General features: G+C 51.8%; 1 pseudogene; it reads left to right on the top strand.

Annotated features, from left to right (window-relative positions):
- Window positions 1–22426, top strand: part of LOC129133491 (uncharacterized) — a 264314-nt pseudogene that overhangs the window by 15183 nt on the left and 226705 nt on the right.

The following is a 22426-nucleotide window of genomic DNA, read 5'->3' on the forward strand; positions in this document are numbered from 1 at the left end:
ACATATTCATTGATTGTCTTGGACTAAACACACATATGATAATCATTTCCCCAAAATCATTAGCATATTTCCTCGCCCCTTTACCCATGTGTTCTTCTGTCCTGGGGGTCTCTCTGGTGGTCCCTGGTGGTCGTGGACCCCAATGTTCCAGTGGCTGAGCTGGCAGGACACTGCTGAGGCTGCTGAACTTCCAGTTCCCCTTCTCATACAATGGGCCTTGTGTGGCTTCCATAGGCCTGGGGATGTGGAGAACAAGCTCCAGGTGTCAGCTCACCTGGTGTAGGCAATTGATCATCTGGTAACATGAGATCACAGAGTGGGCTATGACATCACAGAGTGGGTAATGTGAGATCATAGAGAAGCTATGACATCATAGGCCATATCTGTGATGCCACACGGCAGAATTCTGACATCATAGAGCAGACTATGACATCACAGAATTGGCTGTGACATCAGAGACCAGCTGTGTGACATTAGAGAAGGGGCTGTGAGCTCACAGAGCAGGCTGTGACATCCCAGAGGGGCTGTGTGACATCCCAGAGGGGCTGTGTGCCATCCCAGCAGGGCTGTGTGACATCCCAGCAGGGCTGTGTGACATCCCAGAGGGGCTGTGTGACATCCCAGAGGGGCTGTGTGCCATCCCAGCAGGGCTGTGTCAGGTCACTGGGTTGGTCACTCGGCCCCAGCTCCCCCTCACAGTTTCTCCCAACAAGTCCAATGCTGTCCATGCCCAGCAGGGTCCCTGTCCCCCGGGATCCCCCCGGCCCACCTGGAGCCACAGCCTCCACCAAAGGATGTTCCACAGGATCCACCCCAGAGCCTGACATGGGGACAAGGGGCCAGGGCTGTGTGACCAGGACATCAAGGACGGGGATTATCCAGGTCACTGTGGCCTGGGTTGGGTTGCCCAGGGCAGGAAAGATGTCTGGCAGCTGGAGCAGGGTCTGGGAAGGGCCTCCAAGGTGGGGCTGCAGCCCCTGGGCTGTGAGCAGAGGCTGAGGGAGCTGGGCTTGTCCAGCCCAGAGCAGGGAAGGCTGAGGGGCTCCTCATCCCAGCCTGGCAGTGCCAGCGAGGAGGGGATGGAGAACACAGAGCCAGGCTCTTCACCGGGGGCCTGGTGGGAGACAAAAGCCAATGGGTGGGAGGGGAAAGAGGGGAGATCAGCCAGGAGAGGAGGAGATGAAATGAGTCAGGCTGCTTTCAGCATTTCCTCAACACCAAGAGCAGCCTTACCTCCCTTCTCCATCCACCACTGACAGCTTTGCAAATCAGGAATTGTTGGAGCTCTTTTGCCCCAACTCCAGGATGAGCATCCTGATACAAGAAGTTGATTGTGTTTATATCTATCACAGAACCATGCTTGTCTAAAATTACTTTTAGGATGGAAATCCCTTGTGGATGGTGGACTCACTGCTGGGATGTTGTACATAGCTCAGGGAAGAGCATGATTGTTATTAAATTCCTGTTCAACCATGGTCTGTTGGCCATGAAGAGAAACTTTCTGTGCCCCTGAGTCTCACCAGTTCCCGACCCCCAAAGGACACAAACCTGATGAGTTGTGGTTCCCACTCCAGTGGTGGCACTTGCACCTCCCTCCATCCCCAGAGCAGAGCTCCCTTGTCCCAGAGAGTGCCTGGCAATGCAGGGATGAAGGAAACAGGACAGGCTGTGGGGATCAGGAGGAGGGCACAGCCAGGGAGAAGAATGACTTTTGCATTTGATGGAGCTGTGCCTTCCCTTGCCTTTGTTGGCTGACAAGAAATGAACATCCCTCTGTGTCTCGGGCAGCTCCTTCTGCAAGGAAAGCAGGTGGGAGTTGGAGCCAAGGAGCTGAAAGCTGCAGGTGCAGCCTGGGCTGGAGGGAGCTCAGATTTGCACAAGGCTGCTCTGAGTGCCAGGGCTTGGATGGGGGAAATGGTGGGCTGGGGGTAGGGACAGAGTCTGATCGATTTTCATATCTATTTAACTGCTTGAGGAGTTACTTGGATTCAGTGTCAATTGGAGATTGCACATTTCAATGTATTAACAGGAAAAAAAAACCCTAAACAGCACCTAAAAAAATCTTTTCTTACTGTTGTTGTAAATAAAATACATTCACTTTGAATACACTACTGAAATCTGTCAAATTAACCACAGAAGATTTGGAAACTTAAATCAAATTATTCCCAGAGGCTTGGCTTGTTCAGGTGTTCTGAATGTTCATGAGCCCAGGGACACTGAATTCCTGCACTCAAGAGCTGAAGGCTGAACAAGCCTCTGGAGCAGGGAAATTCAGCAGCAGCCTCCAAGTTGCTGAGGGTGTCAGCAGCCCCCAGTGAGGCCATCCCTGCCCAGAGACCGTGGTGGAATGGGCAGACAAGGAGAGCGTCCCTGGGGCTGGGGCAGCACAACTCAGAGGCACCAGTGGCTCCAGCTGGGCAATGGAGTGTGGAATGTGGCTGGGAAAGCCCTGCCTGGGCTGGGCCAAGCAGGACACACAAGCCCTGACCCCCATTCCCCAAACAATTCTCTCAAGGAGACATTTAAAATAATTGCAATTGTCTACTCTGAGTTGTATGTACTGGAGAAATACCAACAAGAGATTCTCAGGAGCTGAAAACAACCAAACAGCCTTTACTGGAAACTTTAGAAAATCAGAGAAACTTTGGCAAAAGGTTTATTACAACATTCAATCAACAGAAAACACTTCTCAGAGCATTAATTTGTGCCATTCAACTTCAAAAATTCTAGGCCTGTTCAATTTTAAGTTGCTCAAAATTTTACAACAAGTGGGAATAGGAAAGATACAGGGAATCACACACACAGCTACCAACTCCTGGATTCCAGCAGAGTTCAGATGGAAATTCCAAGAGGATCCAGGGTCAAGATGTGTGCTTGCCTTGTGGTCAGCCTTCAATACCCCTTGGTCTCCCTGGGCCCTTCCCCCAGGTGGGGCTTGGGCTCATTTGGTCCCTCAGGAGCTGGGCTGGGGCTGCAGAGGTGGCTGTGGAGCATTGCCTGTGCTGTGCCAGGGCCTGGCAGCCACTGCTGGGCTGGGATAGAGGCTCTGGGGGGATTGGGGTTCCAGGGCAGGGCAGGGCTGGGCTTCCAGGGCAGGGCAAGTCTGGACCTGCCCCTTCCTCCCCCACACACGAAATGTTTGGAGCCGACAATCTCCTCCAGTCTGTCACAACAGGGAATGTTGCAGGTGAAATCCCAATTCTGGCCATGGGCACCTGGCCAAGAAGGGCAGTTCTTTTTCAGAGGAAGGAAAGCACAGAGCTCCAGTGCTTGGAAGGAAGGTGAGAGCCTCACTAGGCCAAGGCCATCCAGACTTGTCAGAAATGACATATTTTGTCTGGGTCCTATCTTTGGATGTAGGTAATTTTGGAGATGGAAGCCCAATCTCAGCCATGGGCATCTGGAGAAGCAGGACAGTTCTTTCCCATGGGAAGCAAAGCTCAGAGCCTTTCCCAGTGTTTTGGGGACAGATGGGAGGTGACCCTTTTAAAACCAATGCAAGACAGACTTGTCCTGGCAATATTCCTCTGGGAACAATCTCTGAATACAAGAAAATTTGGAGGTGAAATCCCAGTTCTGGCCCTGGGTACCTGGTGGAGAAGCAGAGTTCTTTTCCATTGGGAAGGAAAGCACAGAGCCCCAGTGTTTCAATAGCAGATGAGAAGAGACCCTCAACATTCCAGGGTCATTTGGACCAGTCAGGCAGTCAACGGGAGGCCAGACCAGCCAGACCTGTTCTGTGTTCCCTTGCTTTTATGAGGTCCTGCAGTATCACCATGGTCCCCTTGGTTCCATGGGGCCCTGTACTGTCCCAGTGGTGCTTTGATTCCATGGGGTCCAGCAGTGTCACAATGGACCCTTGGTTCCAGAAGGCTCTGCAGTGTCACAATGGTCTCCGTGGTCCACAGGCCCCACAATGTCACGGGACTCCTCTGTTCCTGCAGTGTCACAATGACCTTTGGATCCTGGGGTTTTGCAGTGTCACAATGGTCTCCTTTGGCTCCACAGTGCCACAGTGGACCACTGATGACATCAGGCCCTGCAATATCACCCTGGAGCTTTGGTTCCATGCAGCCCTGCAGTGTCACAAAGGCCTCTTGGTTTCACCAGGCCCCCAGTGTCACAATGGCCTCACTTGTTCCATAAGGCCTCAGAGTGTCACAATGCTTTGCCTATTCCATTCGCCGACATAGCACCACAATGGTCTCCATGATTCCATGAGTCCCCTCAGTGTCACAATGGTCTCCTTGGTGCCATGAGGCTATGCAGTGTCTTAATGGACTCCCCATGTTTCCATGATGCCTTGCAATGTCACAGTGGACCCTTGGCACCATTGTGAGACCATGGGGTCTCGCAGTGTCACAATGGCCCCTTGGTTCCATGACACCCCAAAGTGTCACAATGGTCTCCACAGTTCCATGAGGCCCCACAGTGTCACAATGGACCCTTGGTCTCACAGGGCCCCACAGTGTCACAATACTCCCTTGGTTCCATGGGCCCTGTGCTGCTGCATTCCCCCCTCCCCTTCTCAGGCCACCCTGCCAGCTGAGAAATGCTCCTTGGGCCTCGGCCTTGGCCAACAGCCCCTGGGCTCAGCTCCTCTGCAGCTCATCACAAACACTGTCTGCTCCAGGCACTGCTGCTGCCCAACCAGCTCCTGCTTTCTGTAGGAGCAGCCCTGGGAACTGGTTTTGTCCCCTCAGTGGCACAACATCCCTGTTCTCACCCTGCCAAAGAAAGCTGTTGGTGCCAAGTGTGGCCAGGATGAACCATTGCTGGGACTGAAGCCCCTCTCTTGGGGCCCTGCAAACAGCGCTCCAAAAGGAGCCCTTGGAGCTCTCCTGGGCCAGCGACTCCCTCTGAGTGGGGCCTCTCCCAGCCGGGAACTCTCCCGTTTGCTGCACTCGGGGATCCCCAACAACGACAGAGCCTGGGCCGATCCCCCCACTCCTCCAGGCTCAACCCTTCACCCTCTGGGGAGATGCCAAAGGATCCACAGGGAGCATTTCCTGCCCTCAGGGGAATTTCTCACAGGTGCCTTGCACTGACTCTGTGTCTGTGTGCACACAGGAGTGCCCGTGCTGGGGAAATGTGGCAGAAATGCTGCTCTCTGAGGGGTTTGAGTGCCTTGGATAGCTGAGTCAGTCAGGCCTGTAAGTGAGGTTAAGTCATGAGGTCTATGTGAAATAAAATGCTGCTAAGAGTTGTTCTTTTGCCAAGGTATTAAGTTTAATTTAATTTACTAGCTACGTTGAATATTAAATGGTATTCCTCTGTTAAATTGCTAAGTCATATGTTTTAAGTTAGGTTAAATAGTGTTAAGTGCTGTTCTTTTGCTAAATTGTAAAATTGAATGTATCAGTTAAAAATAAGGTATAAGTTAAGTCTTGTTAAGTTTGAGCTCTGTTAAGCTTTCGGGCCATATTCCTTTTATCCTTGCCCTCACTGTCCTTTTGTCACACACACACACAGGGACAGATCTTGGTTTGTTTCTGGTTTGATTGTCTGGATTTTGTTTGGTTTTGTTGTTGCTTTGTTTCCTTGGTGTGCCTGAAGTGTCCAGTCAGGAGCAGAGTGACTCTTGCCAAGGAACTTTGTGCTGCTGTCCCTTAATATTAAATCTGTTTTTGCTGCTCCCTTGCTGGGGATTTTTTCAGCGCTCTCAAGGCCTCGTTGGTAGCAGGGTGAAGGAGCCCTGGCCCAGGCTCTGGCCCTGGGGGACACGGGGACGCTGCCAGGGGGTCCCTGTCCCCCTGTGCCACCCCCAGGGCCCCGGCCCCCCGTCCCCGTGTCAGGCTCTGGGGTCGATCTCGTGGAACATCCTCTGGGGGAGGCTGCGGCGCCGGGGGCGGGGGGACCCGGGGGGACAGGGGACCCCGCTGTGCACGAGCAGGGTTGGACTGCTCTGGGGGGAACTGTGAGGGGGGCCGGAGCAGAGTGACCTCCCCAGTGACCTCACACAGCCCCTGTGATGTCACACAGCCCCTGTGATGTCACACAGCCATCTGTGATGCTGCACAGCCCCCTGTGATGTCACATTGCCTCCTATGATGTCACACAGTCCCCTGTGATGTTACACAGTTGCTCTGTGATGTCACAGAAGACTGATGTCAGACTCACACTGCGATGTCACCATTTGTTCTGTGATGTTACAGGCTGTTCTATGATGTTACACAGCCACCCAGTGATGTCACAACCCCCTCCCTCATGTCACAGAGCCACCCTCTATGATGGCAAGATCTGCTCTGTGGCCTCACATTATGATGTCACAGACAGCTGTGGGATGTCACAATCCCCTCAGTGATGTCACAAAGCCCTCTCTGTGATGTCACCCTACCACTCTGTAATGTCACAGCGCACACATTGGCCTCACACCTGGCTCTATGATATCATACAGCCATTCCATGATGTCACAGACTGCTCTGTGATGTCACAGAATGCCCTCTATAATGCCATAGCTGTTTAATGACCTCACACAACAAACTCTGTGGTGTCATAGCCCAATCTGTTGACTTCAAAATTGCTGCCTAGAACTCTATATTCTAATTATTGTTTTAGCTCTTGAACTGTGGAGTAAATAACTGTGGTTAAGATCTTTCTGTCCGATCATGATCAGAATCAATTGGAGCTCTATTTATATAAATTTATCTGGTGTTCGATCATTAATCCTGTGGGACAAATTGGGTTGAAGTTCAATTCCACCTGTCCAATCTTTTACACATAAACCTTGGACAAATTCATGGGCTGGGATTTGATCCACACACTCCCAGTCTCCTCTCTTAGAGGGAATTTAAGAAGTCTAGGGGCCCTGCGGGGGTAGAGGATCCATGGTGTCTGTTGAGTCTCATTTCTCCATCTCATGACTCAGCAGGAGTTTCTCCAATAAAGAAATAAAGCTTTTGCCTGAAGCTCCCACTGTGCCCATGACAGGAACCCCTGTGAGTGTCTGGGACATCCCGGCTCTTTGGCAGCCTGGGGACTCCTGGGATGTCACCGTGGAGCCCCCGTGAGTGCCTGTGACAGATTGGTGCCTTTGCTGCCCAAGGTGCCCTGGAATGTCACCATGGAATGGCTGTGACTGCCTCTGACCACAGGGCTCTTTACCATCCCAGAAAGCCCTGGGAGGTCTCCATGGAGCCCCTGGCTCTGCCTGTGACATTCCAGCTCTGGAACAGCCTGGAGACTCTTGGAATGTCCCCATGGAACCCCTCTGAGGGCCTGTGACAAATCTGATCCTTAGCAGGCAACCATCACCAGCCCCCTGTTGCTATGGTCAGTTTCCATGGCAACCATCACCAAACCCCTGTTGCTATGGTCAGTTTCCATGGCAACCATCACCAGTCCCCTGTTGCTGTGCTCAGTCCCTTGGCAGCTCCATGGAGACCCCATGCCAGGGGTGGTTGCCATGGACACCAGCTCAGGCCTGCAGCCAGAGCCCGTTGCCATGGCAACCATTGGCAGCCCCCCATTCCCAGGCTCATGGGATCCCAGAAGCACAGAATTGGCTGAGCTGGGAGGGACCCATCAGGATCCTCCAGTGCAACTGCTGGCCCTGCACAGGACACCCCAACAATGCCAGCCTGGGCCTGGCAGCGCTGGCCAAACGCTGCTGCAGCTCAGAGAGCCCTGGAGCTGGGACCCTGCCCTGGGGAGCCTGGCCAGGGCCCCAGCAGCCTCTGGGCAAAAACCTTTTCCTGACATCCAACCTGAGCCTGCCCCGACTCAGCTGCAGCTGCTCCCTCCACTCCTGTCCCTGGGCACCAGAGGGAAGAGGTTCCCACAGCCCCAGCCAGGGACCCGCTCCCAAGGCTGCTGCCATGGCCACCAGGGCTGGCACCAGCTGGGATGCTCGGTTTCCACGGGCTGGGCTTCAGCAATGGGATTCCCCAATTTCCTGCTCCTGCTAAAACCGCGCTGCCCTCGCTGCCCTCCCGCCTCCCATGGAAAGCACAAAAGGCAAAGATTCCAGACTGGTTTAAGAACAATTTAATGGGAACAGCAACGGGATAAGGAACAAACAGGAACAGAAACAATATTGATAACAGAAGGGATAAATAAAACTGTTTACAGGGAAAACTACAACACACCTCACAGGGTCTGCCTGGCTACAATATTTCTTGCCTGGAAAGGACACCCTTCTCCTCAGGGAGAGAGAGAGAGTCCCTTTCCTGTCCCTGGCAATGATCTGAGGTGGGACTGAATGTAATGACAGGGCCATGGCCAGACCCTCATGTTTTTCAATGCCACATCAGGTCATTGGCAAAGGGCAGGAAAAGGTACAGGTGTCTTCCCAGCATGGATCACAGGGAAAATGGATCACCAGGGCTCTTTCCATTCTGGCTTCTCCCATGGGGGATGAAGCTGGAGTGGTGCATGAAGCTGTTCCTGCAATCGAGGCACTTGCAGGGCTTCATTTACTGGTGCCTCCGTTGGTGTCTGCTCAAGTGAGAGCTGCTGGTGAAGCTCTTCCCACACTGGGGACACTCGTAGGGCCTCTCCCCAGTGTGGATGCGCTGGTGCCTGATGAGGGTGGAATTGTGCTTGAAGCTCTTCCCGCAGTCAGGGCAGTAGAAGGGCCTCTCATCCGCGTGAATCCGCTCATGCAGGTGGAGATTTGAGCTGGTCCGAAACCTCTTCCCACACGTGGGGCACTCGTAGGGTCTCTCCCCAGTGTGGATGAGCTGGTGCCTGATGAGGTGGGACTTGCGCTTGAAGCCCTTCCCGCAATCAGGGCAGTGGAAGGGCCTTTCTTCTGTGTGAATCTGCCGGTGCCTGGCGAGATCAGGGCTGGTGTGAAACCTCTTCTGGCACTCAGGACACTCGTAGGGCCTCTCCCCAGTGTGGATGCACTGGTGGGTCAAAAGGGTGGAGCTGCAGCTGAAGCCCTTCCCACACTCCCCACACTCATAGGGCCATTCCCCAGTGTGGATCATCTGGTGGCTGATCAGGGTGCTGCTCTGCCTGAAGCTCTTCCCACACTCCAAGCACTTGTGGGGCTTTTTCCCATCATGAAGCTGCTCATTGGCCACCAGCTCCGAGCTCTGGCTGAAGCTCTGTCCACCTTCCTGGCTCAGGGTGGGTCTTTCCTCCTCAGAGCACTCTGGGCTGGGTTTGGAGCCCCTTCTCCTGTGGGATCTCTGGGACTTGTCCTCCACGTTGGAATTCTGCACTGTGGAGCCACTGGAATTGGCCTCTTCCATGATGTTCTGCCACAGGGATTTGCCCTCCCTGGTCTCCATCCTCAGCTTCTTCCCTGGGGGAGGCAGGACAAGGAGAGGATGGGATTTGCCTCCGTGCCAGAGGGAAGGGGAAGGAGATCCCCCCAGTGCATCCCCAGCAGGACGGGGTTGGCAGCAGGGTTGTCCTGGAGCCGGGGGCTGTGCTGGGCTGGTAGATGGAGCAGGAGAGAGGGGGAAAGGGGCACTGACTTCCTCCTCACCTGCCTGGGGCTCCTGGGGCACCTTCTTCTTCCTCACAGCCTCCTCCTCCATCTGGCCAAGTTTAAGGGATGGAAAATCCTGTTTTGAGAAGAAAACAAGGGATAAGTACATTGAATTTTGTACTTGTTTGAAGGCAAACCTGGGGAGGGTCTAAACCAGAATTACAATTTAATAAGAAAATGAAGATCGAGGTAATGATGCAGAAACACTGCCTTAAACTGACAGAGTCAGGATATAACCTGACACCCTGCTGGTCAGGCTGGTGGCTGCAGTCCCATTCAATGGTGGCTGCAGTCCTGTTGGAGTGATGCACGTGATTCTGTCCGAGCAGTGATCGTGTAGAAGGGTCTGGTCTTCCTCTGGAGGTCCAGTGGTGGTTCTGGAGCTCTTGTCCTCTGGGAATCCAGTAGGCAAGCTGCTCCTGGTGTTGCAAGGCTCAGCTTATATGCAGGTAGGAATGCTTGGATCCTCCCCCTGGGCAGAGCATGCCACAATGGGAGGATGGAATTTTATCATTCCTGCAGTGACACTCAATGGCCCATTGCCAGAAGATATCTCCCCTGGAGGGCGTTATCAGGGCTGAGTCATGGAAGAGATCAAGAACACTGCCCCACCTGTGTATAGCAGTTGATGAAGATGGGCATTGAAAACATGCATTTGGTTCCATCTTACATTGCAGCCTGAAACAGTGGGGGAATCCCTACTCAGGGGGTGAACACCACCCCCCTTACCCAAACTGGCTCAAGTGTAAAACCCCCACCCCGGGAAGGCCACACACACAGGGGACAAAGTCACACGTGCCCTTCTCCAGGGCAAATGGCATCTCTCTAATATTTTCTTAACCAGATTGTGAAATTATTTTGACACAGTGAGTTCAGGGCACTGTTGTTTGACCCCAGTTGCCTTTGACAACAGCATGGTTCCTTCCTCTGAGGAGGGTGTGGGTCCCTCTGGAGAAACTCTTGGAAACTGACGCAGCTTCGTCTGAGTGACCTATGGGAGAACTGATGAGGAAAATGGCTGTTGTGGGACTGGAGTGTAAAGAAAATACTTTGTTGTCCCTCCTTGAAAAGTTTGTTAAAATCACTGGAGGAAATGAAGCAAATGATGCCAGCAAGACTGACAAGGTTCATTCACCACATGGTGAGGAAGACAAGGCTGCTAAAAGTCCCACAAGAAGCCCAGCTCAAGTAGCTAAATTCCCAAATAACTACTGAATTCCTAGGCTTGGGTTTTTTGCCAAATGTGAGAATCATTATTCTCTTCATCCCTGTCACCTTTGTGACAGCTACACAGAGCTTCCAATTCCTTTTAATAATATCTTTAATGGGCCAAATTTACACTTTTCTTTAATTGTAACCTGCCAGCAGCTGAGCTGGAGCTGTGCAGGAAGCAAGGAAACTTGGAATTGCCACAGAATTGCTTCTATTGTCAGCCGGTGCTGCGGCGGCCGTGGGGCAGAGGGGTGGGAAAGGGGGTCCGGGGAGGCAGTGGAGGAAATGCCGGGCCCGGGGGCTAAGCACAGGGCTGAGCACGCAGAGATGGTTTTGTTCTTGCTGAGCTCGCACTGAGCCAAGGCCTGTCCTGCCCCTCATTCGGCCACGCTGGGGAGGGGCTGAGGGTGTGGGGGAGCTTGGGAGGGGACACAGCCAGGACAGGAGATCCCAGCTGACCCCAGGGATACCCCAGACCATAGGACATCATGATCAGTGCATGAAGTGTGGGGAACAAGGAGGAAGGGGGCACATTTGCAGTGAGGGTTTTGTCTCCCCAGGTAACACTTAGGCAGGATTGGGCCCTGTTTCGCCAGTGGGCAGGGCCCGCACCAAAGACATAGACACCAACTTAACTTAAGGAACAGTGTAATTTAGATAATGCAAATTTGCAAAAAATTACAAAAATATTAGGTAGGCAAAGCAAACAATCATTAGTAAATAATTCCGAAAGAGAAGATGTTGAAATGAGTATCACACAACTGTCCATTTCTGGATGCAGGCTCTGGAGATTCTATCTCTGCCTTCAATCAGGGTTGCATTCCCTAAAGAATCCTGGTACCAAATCCTGCTTTCCAAGGCTGGAACAGTGTCTCAGGTTTAGCTGGGTGTGTATTCAATTACCCTCTGTTAAAGCTGGGGCAATTATCATCTGTTAATTGAGCAGTTTACTTTATCTCTTCCACATGAATCCTCCCTCCAGGGAGATATCTTCTGTTAATGGGCCATTGAGTGTCACTGATAAAAATTCCATCATCCCATTGTGAGAAGATCTGCCCAGAGGGAGGAGCCAAGCATTCCTACCGGGATATAATCTGAGAATGTGAACAACTGAGTCAGCCTTTTCCCACAAGATTCCCAGAAGAGCAGCTTTCAGCTCCACTGGATCCCAGAGGAAGACCAGGCCGATCGACGCCACAACTGGACCTTCAGAGGAAATCTCCACCCTTCTACAGGATCACTGCTCCAACAGAGCCACATCTGTCCCTGCAGGAGCACTGCAGCCACCATTTAACAGGAGTGCTACCAACACTCTGACCCACAGGGTGTCAGGTCATATTCTTACTCTGTAAGTAGTTTTTAGTACTACTGCATTTGTATTTTTAATTTTCCTTCTGAAGAACTGTTATTCCTATTTCCATAGACTTTGCTTGACGGCCCCTTGTTTTGAAAATTATAATTCCAAGTGAAGGGATTAACATTTTCCATTTCAAGGGAGTCTCCTGCCTTCCTTAGCAGACACCTGTCTTTTCAAACTGACACAATGCCCTGGGACAGCCAGGCAGGTGAGGAGAAAGTCAGTGCCCCTTTCCCCCTCTCTCCTGCTCCATCTCCCAGCCCAGCACAGCCCCCGGCTCCAGGACAACCCTGCTGCCAACCCCATCCTGCTGGGGATGCACTGGAGGAATCTCCTTCCCCTTCCCTCTGGCACGGAGGCAAATCCCATCCTCTCCTTGTCCTTCCTCCCCCAGACAAGGAGCTGAGGATGGAGACCAGGGAGGACAAATCCCCACAGCAGAACGTCATGGAAGAGGCAGTTTGAGTGGCTCCACGGTGCAGAATTCCAACGTGAAGGAAAAGCCCCAGAGATCCCACAGGAGGAGGGGCTCCAAACCCAGCCCAGGGTGCTCTGAGGAGGAAAGACCCACCCTGAGCCAGGAAGGTGGACAGAGCTTCAGCCAGAGCTAAGAACTGGTGGTCCATGGGCAGCTTCACAATGGGGAGAAGCCCCACAAGTGCTTGGAGTGTGGGAAGAGCTTCAGGAAGAGCAGCACCCTGATCAGCCACCAGATGATCCACACTGGGGAATGGCCCTGTGAGTGTGGGGAGTGTGGGAAGGGCTTCAGCTGCAGCTCTGCCCTCATCATCCACCAATGCATCCACACTGGGGAGAGGCCCTACGAGTGTCCTGAGTGCCAGAAGAGGTTTCACACCAGCTCCCATCTCCTCTGCCACCAGCGAATTCACTCAGAGGAGAGGCCCTTCCACTGCCCTGACTGTGGGAAGGGCTTCAAGAAGAAATCCCACCTCATCAGGCACCAGCACATCCACACTGGGGAGAGGCCCTACGAGTGTCCTGAGTGCCAGAAGAGGTTTCACACCAGCTTCCAGCTCCTCCAACACCAGCGGATTCCCTCAGAGGAGAGGCCCTTCCTCTGCCCAGACTGCGGAAAGGGCTTCAAGCACAGCTCCACCCTCCTCACCCACTGGCACATCCACACTGGGGAGAGGCCCTACGAGTGTCCCCAGTGTGGGAAGAGCTTCACCAGCAGCTCTCACTTGACCAGACACCAACGGAGCCACCAGTAAGGAAAGGCTTGCAAATGCCCCAGCTGCAGGAACAGCTTCATGCACCAATCCATCTTCATCCCCCATGGGAGGACCCACACCGGGAAGAGTCCTGGGGAACCGTGTTTCCCATGATCCATGCTGGGAAGACACCTGTCCCTTTTCCTGCCCGTGACATGATGTGGGAATGGAAGAACATGAGAGTCTGGCCATGGCCCTTTCATTACATTCACTCCCACCTCAGGCCATTGCCAGGGGCAGGAAAGGGACTCTCTCTCTCCGTCCCTGAGGAGAAGGGTATCCTTTCCAGACAGGGGAAATTGTGGCTGGGAAGAGACAGTCAGTTGTGTTTAGTTTTCCCTGTCAAAGTTTTATTTATCCCTTCTGTTATCAATATTGTTTCTGTTGCATTTTTTCCTTATCTCGTTGCTGTTCCCAATAAATTGTTCTTATCCCAGCCTGGGATCTTTGCCTTTTGTGCTTTCCATGGGAGGCGGGAGGGCAGCGAGGGCAGCGCGGTTTTAGCGGGAGCAGGAAATTGGGGAATCCCATTCCTGAAGCCTGGCCCGTGGAAACCGAGCATCCCAGCTGGTGCCAGCCCTGGTGTTCATGGCAACCACCCCTGGCATGGGGTCTCCATGGAGCTGCCAAGGGACTGAGCACAGCAACAGGGGACTGGTGATGGTTGCCATGGAAACTGACCATAGCAACAAGGGGCTGGTGATGGTTTCCATGGAAACTGACTACAGCAACAGGGGGCTGGTGATGGTTGCCTGCTAAGGATCAGATTTGTCACAGGCCCTCAGAGGAGTTCCATGGGATCTTTCCAAGAGTCTCCAGGCTGTTCCAGAGCTGGAATGTCACAGGCAGAGCCAGGGGCTCCAGGGAGACCTCCCAGGGCTTTCTGGGGATGGTAAAGAGCCCTGTGGTCAGAGGCAGTCACAGCCATTCCATGGTGACATCCCAGAGCACCTTGGGCTGCAAAGGCACCCATCTGTCACAGGCACTCACGGGGGCTCCACGGTGACATCCCAGGAGTCCCCAGGCTGCCAAAGAGCCGGGATGTCCCAGACACTCACAGGGGTTCCTGTCATGGGCACAGTGGGAGCTTCAGGCAGTGTTTATTAGAGGAGCTCCTGTTGAGTCATGAGGTGCAGAAACGAGCCCCAATAGGCCCCACAGATCCCCAAATGTCACCATTGAGTCAGAGATGACACAGACTCAGATCAGAAGGCTAAGGGCTAAAAACCACCCATTTATTCAATCCTCTTCCTTTTGACCTTGGTTTTCTACAGGTGGGTCTCTTTGGTCATTTAATCAACACATTTCACATGATTGGCTGATAAAGACAACCCCCTTCAGTAAACAACTTTATGGAAAAAACAACCTATTACAGACACCACTTGTTGATAATTTACAATTCTTTCTCTCCAGCTTCCTAATGGTTCCCAATCTAATTAATGGGAAAACTCTCTTGCTTTCTGTGTCTCTGACCAGACTCTCATATTCACAGAAAAATACCCCCAAGGACCTCCAGGCTTTGTAATCTCCTTTTGTGAGAGGAGCCTTGGAGCAGCTGGCTCCAATCCCATGGATATTGGAGAGTTCATGGGTAAAGAATTCATGGGTAAAGAATTATCAAGGTGAAATTTATCCTTTAGCATTTGTCCCACAGGTTTAAGGATGACAAAGCATATAGATTTATAAAAAATTTCTATTATCTATTAAGGTAACAATTAGACAGAATTATCTTAATCAGAAATATTTAGTCCAAGGAATAAGAGCTGTAACATTTATATTATATTATATTATATTATATTATATTATATTATATTATATTATATTATATTAATTTATAGAAAGCACTCAGAAGGGATTTCAAAGCAATTTTATTAAAAGAAAAGAAGCTGTTTTTAAGGAGAGATTGATGTCACTCCCACAGACCAATGACCATGGGCAAATCCCTTTGGCTCAGCCTGAAGCAGTGACCTTGAGGGGTGTCCCGACTGCAGGGAGGAATCTCCACACCCCCCAGGAAGGGAAATGTCAGGGGATGCTGCCATTAAAATTTGGGATGGGGCTTTTCTAGTCTGAGGTGCTGCCCTGTCAGGTGTGCCCAGCCTGGGCCAGCTCAGCAGCTCTGCAGAAGCTCTCAGTGGTGTCACTTGGTTGTTCCTTACTCTGGGGATTTTCCAGCACTGTCACAGCTTCAGCTCCCTCTGAGGATGTTGAGCTTTGGGATGGAGGAGTCAGACTTGTTTCTGCAATATTCACCCCAAAAGCAGCGTGACCCCTCCCCTCCTTCATTTACCACTGGGGGCTTTGCAAACAGGGCCTTGCTGGAGTTGTTGGAGGCCATTGCAGGCAGAGCCTCCTGCTCCAGCAGGAACTGCCTTTCCTGTGCCATCAGCAGGGCAGGTCCCGCTGCAGGAAAAGCCCCAGGCCAGCCCCAGCACAGGGAAGGCCTCGGGCACAAGGGCAGAGTGCCGTGCTGGGAGCTGTGCCAGGGAGAGCCTGAGGCACCAAAGGCACCTTGGCAGCAGCAGCTGCTTGCAGGCCATGGCCAGAAGCCTCCCTTGGCAGCCCGGCCTGGTGGCCACCACTGCAAAGCTGCTGCCTCAGGGCTCATTCCTGGCTGGCCTCTGAAAAGCCACTGCTGCTCCAGGAGCCTGACTGGGAAGCCATTGGCCCCAGCACCCTGGGGACAAGATATCAATGACAAAACTCTTCATGCCAGCAGAGCCAAGGCAGGGGCAGAGGAAAGGGCAGAGCCAGGCCCAGGGGACAGGGCTGCCATGGTGATGGCTGTGAGGGCACTGCCCTTGCAGCAGCCTGGCTGCCCTCAGCAGACATTCTGGCCAGAAGCGTTGTGAGGGCACCCAGCACAGCAGAGAACCCACACTACAGGAATTCTGTCCTTGGGGAGGGCAGGGGTTTTCACTGTATCAGGTTGCACAAAGCTCCTGCTCTTGGACAATTCCAGGGATGGGGAATCCCCTTCTCTGGAAAAACAGTTGAAGTTTCATGTCACTTTCATAACTGCAAAATATTTCCTCTTCTAACAAATGTAAATGCACCCTCATTCAGTTTAAAGATATTGACCCTTGTTTTGTCACTGCAAGATTTGGGAGAAAATAACTTTGATCACTATTTTTCCACTTCCACAGACCTTGGAGAGGACCCAAAAATCTCCCAAGATGGGCTTTGGAGGCCTCATCACAAAACCAGCAGGGAGAGGCCGAGGGCTCTGTGCTCAGCGGGGTGGAGACTGAGGACAGAACAGGAATAGCCTGGGAGGGATTGAAGGGTGGTTTCAGAGAGGCTGGAGTGTTTCTTCATAGTGGAAATGAGCCTGAAGAAGACATAATAGCACCAAGGGCAGCTGAGGAGGCCCAGAGTGGACACCAGGAGAAAGGAATTTCCCTGTCAGGGCAGGGCTGTGGTGCAGCACGTCCCCCAGCAGGAGCCTGGAGCAGCCCGAGGCTTTGTGCGGGCAGGCAGAGGCAGGCAGGAGGCAGAGCTGTCAGCAAAGGAAGGGCCCAGCCAGGTGGGGCAGCCGGGGGATGCCCACAGCCTGCAGGGACAGAGGCGCAGGGCAGGGACACCGTAGGACAGCCTGGGCTGAACAGGGCACAGGGATGGGCAGCAGCTGCAAGACAGCCCTGACAGAGCCAACTTGGGCAGCACTTTGGCCATGGCAGACACAAAGAGCACCAAAGCCCCAGAGGGTCATTAAAGCCCTTGTGCTGTGTCTGTGCTGCTGAGCTGGGCTGGGCTCCTGGCCCAGAGGCAGCTCCTGGCAAGGGCAGCAGAGCTGCAGAGAGACAGCTCTGGCCAGGAGCAGCTCCTGTGCACAGCCCAGCAGGGCTGGGGCACTGCCAGGGCCCCTCAGGGACACCAGCAGGGCACAGACAGAGCTCCCAGGGGCTCAGCACTGGCAGGGGCTGTGGCATGTCCCAGAGGGGGCTGTGTCACAGCAGCTCCTCTGTGGCTGTGTCATGGAGGCACAGAGCAGCTGTGATGTCAGCAAGGGGCTGTGTGACAGCACAGAGTGGGCTGTGTGAGGTCACAGATTGGGCTATGACATCACAGAGTTCTTTGTGTGAGATCATTGAGCAGCTACAGCATCATAGCGGATATTCTGTGACATCAGAGAGCAGGCTGTGACATCATGGCTTGGCTGTGTGACATCATTGAGGGGGCTGTGAGGTCAAAGTGTGTGCTGTGACATTACAGAGTGGCAGTATGACATCACAGAGAGGGTTTTCTAGCATCACTGAGGGAGTTGTGACATCACACAGCTGTCTGTGACATCATAGTGTGAGGCCACAGAGCAGACTGCCATCATAGAGAGTGGCTCAGTGACATCAGAGAGGGGGTTGTGACATCACTGGGTGGCTGTGTAATATCATAGAGCAGCCTGTGACATCACAGAGACTTCTGTGACATCACAGAGCAGCTGTATCACATCATAGGGTGACATCTCATAGTTGGCTGTGTGACATCACGGGGGCTGTGTGACATCACAGAGGCTGTGTGAGGTCCCTGGGGAGGTCACTCTGCCCCGGCCCCCCTCACAGTTCCCCCCAGAGCAGTCCAACCCTGCTCGTGCACAGCGGGGTCCCCTGTCCCCCCGGGTCCCCCCGCCCCCGGCGCCGCAGCCTCCCCCAGAGGATGTTCCACGAGATCGACCCCAGAGCCTGACACGGGGACGGGGGCCGGGGCCCTGGGGGTGGCACAGGGGGACAGGGACCCCCCGGCAGCGTCCCCGTGTCCCCCAGGGCCGGAGCCTGGGCCAGGGCTCCTTCACCCTGCTACCAACGAGGCCTTGAGAGTGCTGAAAAAATCCCCAGCAAAGGAACAGGAAAAACCAGATTGAATATTAAGGGACAGCAGCACAAAGTTCCTTGGCAAGAGTCACTCTGCTCCTGACTGGACACTTCAGGCACACCAAGGAAACAAAGCAACAACAAAACCAAACAAAATCCAGGCAATCAAACCAGAAATGAACTGAGAACTGTCCCTGTGTGTGTGTGACACAAGGAGAGTGAGGGCAAGGATAAAAGGAATATGGCCCAAAAGCTGAACAGAGTTCAAACTTAACAGGACTTAAGTTACACCTTAACCTTAACTGATACCATCAATTTTACAATTTAGCAAAAGAACAGCACTTAACACTATTTAACCTAACTTAAAACATATGACTTAGCAATTTAACAGAGGAATACCATTTAATATTCAACTTAGCTAATAAATTAAATTGAACTTAATACCTTAGGAAAAGAACAACTCTTAGCAGCATTTAACTTTACTTAGACCTTGTGATTTAACCTTACCTCAAGGCCTGACTGACTCAGCTATCCAGGGCACTCAAACCCCTCAGAGAGCAGCATTTCTGCCACATTTCCCCAGCACAGGCACTCCTGTGTGCACACAGACACAATGAGTCAGTGCAAGGCACCTGTGAGAAATTCCCCTGAGGGCAGGAAATGCTCCCTGTGGATCCTTTGGCATCTCCCCAGAGGGTGAAGGGTTGAGCCTGGAGGAGTGGGGGGATCGGCCCAGGCTCCGTCGTTGTTGGGGATCCCCGAGTGCAGCAAACAGGAGAGTTCCCGGCTGGGAGAGGCCCCACTCAGAGGGAGTCGCTGGCCCAGGAGAGCTCCAAGGGCTCCTTTTGGAGCGCTGTTTGCAGGGCCCCAAGAGAGGGGCTTCAGTCCCAGCAATGGTTCATCCTGGCCGCACTTGGCATCAACAGCTTTCTTTGGCAGTGTGAGAACAGGGATGTTGTGCCACTGAGGGAACAAAAGCAGTTCCCAGGGCTGCTCCTCCAGAAAGCAGGAGCTGGTTGGGCAGCAGCAGTGCCTGGAGCAGACAGTGTTTGTGATGAGCTGCAGAGGAGCTGAGCCCAGGGGCTGTTGGCCAAGGCCGAGCCCCAAGGAGCATTTCTCAGCTGGCAGGGTGGCCTGAGAAGGGGAGGGGGGAATGCAGCAGCACAGGGCCCATGGAACCAAGGGACCATTGTGACACTGTGGGGCCCTGTGAGACCATGGGACCATTGTGACACTGTGGGGCCCTGTGAGACCAAGGGACCATGGTGACGCTGTGGGGCCTCATGGAATCAAAGAGACCACAGTGACATTGCTGGGCCTCATGGAACCATGGAGAGATCATTAAGACCCTTCACTGCCTCCTGGAACCAAGGAGACCATTGTTATACTGTGGGGCACTATTGAATCATGGAGACCATTGTGACATTATGAGGCCTAAGGGAATAAGCAAAGCACTGTGATACTGTGAGGCCTCATGGAACCAGTGAGACCATTGTGACCCATGGAGCCCCCAAAGAACCAAGGGGACCATTGTGATCTGTGGGGCCTGGTGAAACCAAGAGGCCTTTGTGACATTGCAGGGCTGCATGGAACCAAAGCTCCAGGGTGACACAGAGGGGCCTCCTGTCATCAATGGTCCATTGTGACACTGTAGAGCCAAAGGAGACCATTGTGACACTGCAAACCCCCAGGGTCCAAAGGTCCATTGTGACACTGCAAGGCCTCATGGAATCATTGGGACCATTGTGACACTGCAGGGCCTTCTGGAACCCAGGGGCCATCGTGACATTGCTGGATCCCATGGAAACAAGGGTCCATCGTGACAGTGCTGGACCCCATGGGATCAAGCCACCATTATGGCACGGCGGGGCCCCGTGGATCCAAGGCACGATTGTGGCACTGTAGGGCCCCACAAACCAAGGGGACACAGAACAGATCTGGCTGGTTTGGCCTCCTGTTGACTGCCTGACTGGTCCAGCTGACCCTGGCATGTTGAGGGTCTCATCTCATCTGCTGCTGAAGCACTGCGGCTCCGTGCTTTTCTTCCTATGGAAAAGAACTGTCCTCCTCCTCCAGGCACCTGTGGCCAGAACTGGGATTTCACCTCCAAATTTCCTTATATCCAGCGATTGTTCCAATAGGGATATTGCCAGGACAAGTCTGTCTTGCAGTGGTTTTACAAGGGTCACTTTGCATCGGTCTTAAAAAACAGTGGGGAAGGCTCTGTGATTTCCTTCCTATGGAAAAGAACTGTCCTGCTTCTCCAGGTGCCCATGGCTGAGATTGGGGTTCCACCTCTAATATTCCCTATATCCAAAGTCTGGTCCCAAACAAAATCTTCCATTCCTGACAAGTCTGGCTGGCCTTGGTCTAGTGAGGCTCTCCAAACACTGAGGCTCTGTGCTTTTCTTCTATGGAAAACAACTGTCCTTCTAGTCCAGATGCCCATGGCCAGAATTTGGGTTCCACCTTGAATATTGCCTGTTGTGACAAATTGGAGGAGATTGTTGGCTGGAAACATTTCATATGTGGGGGGAGGAAGGTGCAGGTCCAGCCTTGCCCTGCCCTGGAAGCCCAGCCCTGCCCTGCCCTGGAACCCCAATCCCCCCAGAGCCTCTATCCCAGCCCAGCAGTGGCTGCCAGTCCCTGGCACAGCACAGGCAATGCTCCACAGCCACCTCTGCAGCCCCAGCCCAGCTCCTGAGGGACCAAATGAGCCCAAGCCCCACCTGGGGGAAGGGCCCAGGGAGACCAAGGTGTATTGAAGGCTGACCACAAGGCAAGCACACATCTTGACCCTACCTCCTCTTGGAATTTCCATCGGAACTCTGCTGGAATCCAGGAGTTGGTAGATGTGTGTGTGCTTCTCTGTATCTTTTTTGAGTTTTTCTCTTTCTGCATCTTCTTCTTCTGTTTCTGTGCTCCTGCAAATGTTGATTAACTTTAAATTTAACAGGCTTAGAGTTTGTGAAGTTGAATGGGCCAAGTCAATGCTTTCAGAAGTGTTTTTTGTTGATTGAATATCTGTTGTAATACATGACAAGAATTTTTAAAAGCAATGTAAAACTTTTTGTGTCACTGACAATCTGTTAAACCACTGAGATACTGAACACGCCTCTGTGAAACACAAATGTTAATTATGAAAAAACCCAGGAACTTCCTCTTTCGTTTCCAGTCAACAAAGAAGCAGCGGGCCATGGCCCTGGCCCCCATCTCAACCAAACCAAACCAAACCAAACCAAACCAAACCAAACCAAACCAAACCAAGCAACCCTGCCATGGGCTGAGCCCCTTCCCCCCTCCCCAGGCCGTGCCCCTCCCACCCCCATCGGCCCCATTCTGACCAAACCAAACCCCAACAACTCCCAAACAGGAAAACAAAAGAGGCTACAAAACCCCAACCAGAACAAAGCCAGCCACAGCTATTAAAATCTCACCATTAAGTCCCCTCTCCCCAACACAACTCAAACCAAAAACCCCTACAACCTACCACCCGTACAAAATAACCCTGCAACTAAAATTAAACACAAAGAAAAACCCAAAACCAACCATAAAACCAATCCTAACACAACCCAACCACAACTTCCACCACAAGTTACTGGCAGGTCAGGTGTTAATCCTTTCAATACTTCATTGCTCCATCGAGTAAAAGAAAAAAACAAAATACCAGCATATAAAAAATATATAAAACCATCAAAGTCAGTAAAGGAGAAATTAAGTCCCAAATAAAAAAGAAGAAAAAATACCTTAATCTTAAAACTAAAATCCTCTTGTAAACTATAATGAAAAAACTCTTTTTCTTTATAAAACAAAAAACTTTTTAAAAAAATTACAATTAATATAAAAAACCCCTCCATAATAAAATAAACAAATGTTAAAATAACTGTAATTTCATAAAAAGTTTAAACAGAAGGGAAAAAAATCCAAGTAATCCAGTATCCCCAAGAGAAGATCTCTATTCCCAGAGATAAAAATAATTTTAAAAATAAAAAATAAAAACTTTTACCCTTAAAGAACTCATCTTTAAAACAATACCCCATAAGTTGACATGGCCCATCTACAAGCTGTGAAAAAGCTTGTAGCAATAAAAACAACTTCACAAGAACAAAGTTCCCCAGACAACTGTTATCCATGATGGAATTAAGAACCAAAAAAAAAAAAACTTTCTTCTTGTAAAAAAATATCCATAACCTTGACAAGAAAAACTTCTCTCCCCAAGTAAACTAAAAAAAGACTACTCTTGAAATAGTAAACCAACTAGAAATTTTAAGTTTACTTTACACTGTCAGTAAAAAGAAAAAGTTATAAAGAAAAAAAAGTGTTCTAAAGGGTTTATTATAATTCTTACTACTTTTTTCTTTTTAAATTTACTTTT

This window comes from Agelaius phoeniceus, assembly GCF_051311805.1.
Source record: "Agelaius phoeniceus isolate bAgePho1 chromosome W unlocalized genomic scaffold, bAgePho1.hap1 SUPER_W_unloc_1, whole genome shotgun sequence".
NCBI lineage: Eukaryota > Metazoa > Chordata > Aves > Passeriformes > Icteridae > Agelaius > Agelaius phoeniceus.